Source organism: Hakea prostrata, chromosome 9, assembly GCF_041222555.1.
Source record: "Hakea prostrata isolate BN-2017 chromosome 9, UWA_Hpros_2, whole genome shotgun sequence".
Classification (NCBI taxonomy): Eukaryota; Viridiplantae; Streptophyta; class Magnoliopsida; order Proteales; family Proteaceae; genus Hakea; species Hakea prostrata.
Genome location: NC_142608.1, coordinates 35,782,892 through 35,790,473, shown reverse-complemented (window position 1 = coordinate 35,790,473; position 7,582 = coordinate 35,782,892).

Here is a 7,582-nt window from a genome sequence, read left to right as displayed (position 1 = left end):
GAGGAAGCAGAAGAATAACAATGGGGAACAACTCAAGTGTGGAGGTCCATGGCATTGGCACGTGCAAATTAGTTTTGCAGGGTGGCTGGACGTTGTTACTTCATAATGTGTTGTATGCTCCGGATATTCAACAGAATCTTGTTTCTGTTGTTTTTCTTATGAGACATGGTTTTAGAGTTGTATTTGAAAATAATTTTATAGTTTTGTATCTAGGTGATATAGTGTATGGTTATGTTTTTCTCCATAATGGTTTTATTGTATTAGATACAACTGATTATTTATCTAATTCTAATAGTGCTTTTGTGTGCCAAAATACTGTGTGTATTGATTCAATTGCATGGCATGCTAGACTAGGACATATTGGCCTAGATAGGATCTGGCAAGAGAAGGCTTCTTGGGCCAAGGTTCACTATTTGATTTGCCAACCTGTGAATCATGTCTAGCAGGAAAAGCAACTAGAAAATCATTCAAAAAGACTTTGAGAGCCTCTTTTCCTCTAGAAATTATCCATTCAGATGTTTGTAGACCCATGAATTTGCATACTAGGAAAGGACAAGCTTATTTCATAACATTTATATATGACTATATACGGTATGGTCATATTTATCTAATTTCTCATAAGTCAGAAGCTCTAAATGTTGTAAGAAGTTCATAAGCTTAGTTGAAAATTAGTTAGATAAAATAATTAAAACTCTTAGAACGGATAGAGGTTCGAGAATATTTCTACGATATGTTCAAAGGGTTGTGTGATGAAAAGGGGATATCTAGGCAACTTACTATTCTAGGGACTCTACAGCAAAATGGGGTTGCTAAGAGGAGGAATAAAACTTTGCCAGACATGGTGAGATCCATGATGGTGCAGGCAAACCTACCCATCTCTTTTTGGAGATGCTTTGATGATTGCAGTCTATATCCTCAATAGAGATCCAACCAAATTGGTTCCTTCCACACCATATGAGTTGTGGACCGGAAGGAAGCCAGATTTGAGTCACATGCGTGCATAGGGTTGTGCAACATAGGTTCACTCTACCTCTCACCAATATGGGAAGCTTGGATCCAGAGGAAAAAAGTATATCTTTGTGAGTTGTTTTAAACAATCAAAGGGTCATGTCTTTATTGGGCTAGATGAGAGTGAGAGTAGAATCGAACTCAAGTCTAAGGATGCAACATTCTTGGAAAATGATTTTCCATCTCTTGCAGGAGTTAGCAAAGAATCATCGGAATTCTTTGAAACACAAGAAAGTGATCGTGTCACTCAAGGACTCAGATTCTAGATAATGAACATGGGGTTCATCTAGAAGATTCTAGAGGGAGTGGGAGTGCAAATGTGATAGCTCCCTTAGAGGGTGAGCAATTTAACATGCACTTGCCCCGTAGTGAGCGTGGGCTAGTTCCTCGTCGACGTTTCGACATAGAGGATGAAGCCTACATGGTAACTTCTTAAGAGACTAACTGTGAGGCAATTGAGATGAGCAAGAACCAAAGAGTGTGCAGGAAGCTCTTGCGGGAAAGAGCTCAAAGGAATGACTAAAAGTGATAGAGGAAGAGTTGGAGTCAATAAGAGTTAACCATGTTTGGGACTTGGTTGACTTGCTGCCGGGTCAAAAGGCAATTGGGAACAAGTGGGTTCTCAAGAACAAGAGAAAGGCAGATGGATCTATTGAGATATTCAAGGCACATTTGGTGGCTAAGGGCTACACCCAAAGAGAAGGTGTTGATTATGAGGAAACATTTTCCCCTATGGTTAGGTTTGCCTCCATCCGCCTCATATTAGCTATTGTTTCTCAGATGGACTTGGAGCTTTACCAGATGGATGTAAAGACTGATTTTCTCAATGGAGAACTTGAGGAAGAGGTCTATATGGATCAACCTCAAGGCTTTGAAGCTAAGGGACTAGAGCATAAAGTGTGCAAGCTCAATAAGTCCATATATTGCTTAAAGCAAGCATCTAGATAGTGGAATGTGCGCTTCCACCAAGTTATGATGGAAAATGGTTTTTTCATGCTTGAGGAAGACCATTGTGTTTACACCAAAAGATTCGATGGTAATTTTGTCATTCTGACACTGTATGTAGATGACATACTTGTGGCTAGCAATATCAAGGAGCTATTGGAAAGCATTAAGAAATGGTTGTCCTCTATATTTGATATGAATGACCTGGGTGAAGCAAGCTATGTGCTTGGTATCAAGAGTGTTATAAATAGGCAAAAGAAATTAGTGGGTTTATCTCAAGAGATTTATATTGACAATGTCTTAAAATATACCAGATGCACAACATCAAACCAATAGATACTCCAGTGGAGAAGGGTTTGCATTTGAGCATTGACATGGGTCCTAAGACCCAAAGGAGAAAACCAAAATGGAAAGAGTTCCATATTCCAATGTTGTAGGTAGCCTATGTACACTATGATGTGTACTAGGCCGGATATTTGTGATGGAGTGGGTTTGGTTAGTCGGTACCAATCAAACCCAGCCATAAAGCACTGAAAAGCAATCAAGAGGATATTGAGATATCCCAGAGGAATGAATAGCTACATGCTATGATACCAAGGATCAGATTTGTGATTGGTTGGCTATAGTGATGTTGATTGGGCTGGAGACATTGATGAGCACAAATCAATCTGAATATGCTTTCTTACTGAATGACGGGGCCATTTTGTGGTGTAGCAAGAACTAGACTTGTATAGCACTCTTGACCATGGAAGCAGAGTATGTGGCATGCTCAGCTGCGACAAGAGGCTATTTGGTTGAGGAGGTTCCTACGACATACTGGATTTGTGTTGACATCCAAAGAGCCTACCCTTGTCTTTTGTGATAGTACAACAACTCTTAGTTATGTTAAGGACCCCAAGTATCATGGGAAGACCAAACATATACAAGTGAGATATCATTTGGTTAGAGACATTGTGACAAGGAAGAAAGTTGTACTTAAGCACATATCTACTAGTCAGATGGTAGCTGATCCTCTTACCAAACCTATAGCCAATGATGTTTTTATTTCTCATGTAAAGTCCTTGGACTTGCGTAGCTTGTGACTTATTTATGAACTGAAACTTTCTCATTATTGAGTAATATGAGTTCATTCCAGCTTTGTTTTTCACTTTCTATGTGATTGTGTTCTTCTATCATAAAACATGATATGTCAATAAGCATGAGAATGGCTCACTCACACAAGCATTCACCTCTGGCACTTTTGGTAGAGAGCAGTGATGAGACGGATTGTGAATGACCTTGTGTAGGTCAATTCATAACCATGTTGTCGCCTTGATTTTGGAATCGAGATGAGATTCTATATGGTGAAGATAATCGACATGAATGTTCCCACTATTCATATTGCCTATAAAAGTTAGGTGCGAGTACTTTATGTGGCATTAGGGTAGTGACAATAAAGAAACTTGGGTTAGGCACAAGTGGTGGACTAAACTAAGACTTGTATGGTGTTGGGAGAGACATACTTTCTATTGTGTATAGAATGCTCCACCATAGCACATATATCATATTATGCGTGCTTAGCGACCATTGGAAATGAGAGAATGGATCCCTACTCCTTTCATTGTTTGAGTCCTGGACTTTATGGTTCATTAGTATCCTTAGTGACTTTTGATGACATCATGAAACAAAAGCTTGATGTGGTTACTTTAGGGTGTTACCTATGGTCATGATTGATTCGACCTAAAGGAGCATTACCAGAAAAGTAGTCAATCTCAAGTGTAGTGAAGGTCTAGGGCAAAAGGGAAGGTTTGATTCAACTGCACCTTAAGAGTGCACCAGCTATATTAATTACAATAGTGAGCATTTTAAGGACAAGAAGGTGATCTCTCAGAGGGATCGAGATACCTTTTATCTGGTGAGTTTGAATAAACCTAGAACATTGTGATATCCTAATGCTTATTTAATGTGTTTCTTTAAGTGATGTTGTCATTCTGGTTTTCTGGGAAGGTTTCTAGTTTGGAGCTCATGAGTGCAAGTATATCCCCGGTCGCACGACCCATTTACCAGTATGACTTGTGGATGTTGGCGTCTAGGACACAAGTGGTCTATTTATTTGAGATACATAGTACAGAGATAGAAATGTGTATATCTGGGATATACATGTGTGTCAGGGACACACTGTGACATTGAGATTGATACTTGCCCTTGTGCAAGTGGGTGATGTTGGGATCTTTTAATATGCCCCAGGGCAATTGTGGAAGTTCATTTATTAGGCGGTTACAAAATATAAGGATATACTTTGGTAACTGCCGAACCACTCTACGCACCATTGAGTTACGAGATTCAATTTTTTGGAATTGCTCTCTCTCTCTCTCTCTCTCTCTCTCTCTCTCTCTCTCTCTCTCTCTCTCTCTCTCTCTCTCTCTCTCTCTCTCTCTCTCTCTCTCTCTCTCTCTCTCTCTCTCTCTCTCTCTCTCTCTCTCTCTAAAACAGGGAATACAAGGAAAGCTCGTGAAAGTTTTTCTTCTTCCTGGTTTGATCTCAATCTTTAGCGATCCATCCACAACTGTATTTGGGTTGTGGACTTTCTTCCATTTCCTAGAGATTGTGGAGGATTTGCCGGTGACGATTTCTTGTGAAGGAACGATGACGTGGATCTTAATCTTCTTCCGCTTCATTCTTTATTTATTTGGGAATAGCAAATCCAAGTAAGGATCTATCGCTTCTTTTACTAGTATGATTACTTGAATTATCTCCCATGTAAGATAAAGATAGATCCAACAATTACTAACCCGTTATCAAACTGTTATAGCCTATTTTGAATTAATATTCATATGGATTTTGGATCTTATCCTCTTGGGCTTAAGGTCCAAATAAAGACTTTTTCTTTTCTTTTCTTTTCTTTTCTTTTCTTTTCTTTCTACTAGAATAAAAAATTAGCATTAATACAAGTGGATAATACAACCCTAATCCGTCCTACATAGAAGTTGTACTAGCATACCTCACTCAATTAAAGGTTGGGTTACTTCTGCAAGGAGTGTCTCTACTTGGGGTCAGACTTGGATTGCCGAATAACCATCTAAAAACACTAAGAGCACATGTGAATTGTAGAGAAGGAATTGGACAATCTGTTGCTACCCACTTACCTTAATCATCTTACTTCTTAATTAGTTTAGTTAGCAAATAGGATAATGGATAACAAGCTTGAATAAATAAACCTAAGGGTATCAATGTTGCAGTTTGGGGCAGCTTCGGTTTGGGCTTAATAGTTTCGGGCTGATAAACACCAAGCTCTAACACAACTTATTTGCATAATAATGGTTTGGATTTGAGTTTGGGCAGTTTTGCGACCATTACCAACTCATTTTTCGCTAAAAGGGTCATTTTATAACGAAAAGAAGAAAAAGAAAAGAAATACAACAATTAGTACCTACCTTGCTCACCCGCAACAACAGTTGCCCCCAATACACCCTTCCTCATTGGCTCCTACTCATAATTGACAACAACTAACACATCAAAAACGATATCTATGACGTCTAGATGCATCCAAATAAAGATCTTTAAGGATAGAAGCTGACCGAGGAATGTTAATTTTAGAAGTTCACGTCCTAGCTGTTGAAGTCGCCAAAAAATCTACCATGACTTCCACTTTTGGTTCAGCGAGACACAAAAAAAATCTGGTTGATGAGTCATTAACAAAAGTTTAAAAGCCCTCCTCCCAGACGCATTACCAATGCCGCAAATATTCCAAAAGAAAAGCTTCATAGCAGCACTATCCTCTCCCAATGAGAGGCTCTTATTCACTGTAGATACTTTCTTTAAAGCTGCATCTACCTTCTTGAATTCCTCTGCCATAGAACCCTTTTTACTTATTACTAGTTTCTTCATTGCGTGGCCTTCTTCGGACGACCAGGCTTTCTAACGAGGAGAACCTTCAATCTGCACTAATATAGACGAAGACGAAGGTGGAAGAACTACTTTCAATTGCAAAGTTCCATCATTGGCCAAACTCTCCAGCCTGGCTGAATTCTGATGGGCCCCACAACAGGCCAAATCATCCTCCCTAGCTCCTTCATTGGCCAAACTTCTAATAATATTTGCAACTTCAGGTCCCACCAATGAACACCCTAAAGAAGGGTTTCCAATTTGCTTAGAACTCTTACCTGCAACAAGCACTTTTTGAAATTCAAATGGACTGGCCGAACCACTTTCGAGCTTATTTGTAGGTCCCACTAGTGAACTCCCTAAAGGAAGTTTACCAATTAAATTAAAACACTTTGCCGCATCTAAGGAGTTTTGAATTTCAAAACTAGAGTCCACGACCAAAGAAGTTGCTTCAAAATTATTCAAATTTTGTTGGGCCCCGCATGACCCCACTTGAAGCTCCAAACTAGAGTTCACGTCCAATGCAGCTTCTTCCAATCTAATCGAATTTTGTTGTGTAGAAGAGTCTTCCACTGTAACTGAATTCTGTTCCATAGAAGAGTCTTCCACTCTAACCGAATTCAGCAGGGCCCCACATGGCCTCTCATTAAGCTTTTCAAACCGTTCAAAAGAACCAATATCCTTAGTGGCCGAATTAGGTGGAAGTTGGTTAGTCGTGGGACCAGCAGAGGTAACCACATTCTTTGAAAGATTACCAACCAACATCGAACTCTTGCCCTTATCTAAAATTTGTTGAAGTTGAAAATGATCACTTTCTAGAGAGAGAGAGAGAAAGATCAAGAGAAGAGTTCTCGCAGACGCAATCACCACATCAGAGGGAACCAACCTTGTGGAATTGAAATTTGAAATTGAATTTGCCACACCCTCATTGGATGAAATAGAGTCCTCTAAACCCGCCTCCTCTAGAGCCACACGAATCTGATGTTGGAGTGAGCTTGGAGTCTGCACTCTCACACCGTCAGTAGGAATCCCATCCACAATTCCCATCCACAGTAGGATTATTTGCTGGGAGATTTTCTGCAGGAATGATAGAGGGCTGAATGTGCAAACCATCCACATAATCGTTTGAAGGAAACCTACAATGAAAACCCAAGTGGCCTTCTCGATACACCGTGAGCACCGCTGAATACCATCCTAAAAAATTACCTTCTGAAGAAAACTAAAAACTCGAAGAGTTCCTGGTTCAAGGCGCTCAATCTGCACCTCATTCACTCAAACAGCATCGACCACAATTCAACCAAAATTCGAGCATAATGACCAATAGAGCCATGACAAGTTCGTCTATCAAGAGAAACAGGTCTCCCGACAGATTTTGCTATAAAAAGAAGCATTTTCTCATGCCAATACTCAAGAGGTAAATCAAGGAAACGAACCCAGACCAACTTACCCGCTGGTTGAGGAGAGTGGATATTAAAATCTGGCCTCCATCGCTGAAAACGGATGTATTGCTTTCCAACATTCCAAAAACCTCTGCGCCACACCTCAGTCATATCTATCTTAATATGAAACTGAAATATGATAAACCCTTTCCCCAATGAATGTAAGATCACCCCTTGAGACAATTTCCAAGCACCCCTAGCTAGCTCTCACAATTCATCATTGGTTGTTATGCTAAAATTAGCACGCCCAATCAACGAAAAACAAAACTGATTTCGTTGCAGCTCGTATTCCTGTTGCAGGATTACAATCCTGTGAAACTTACCCG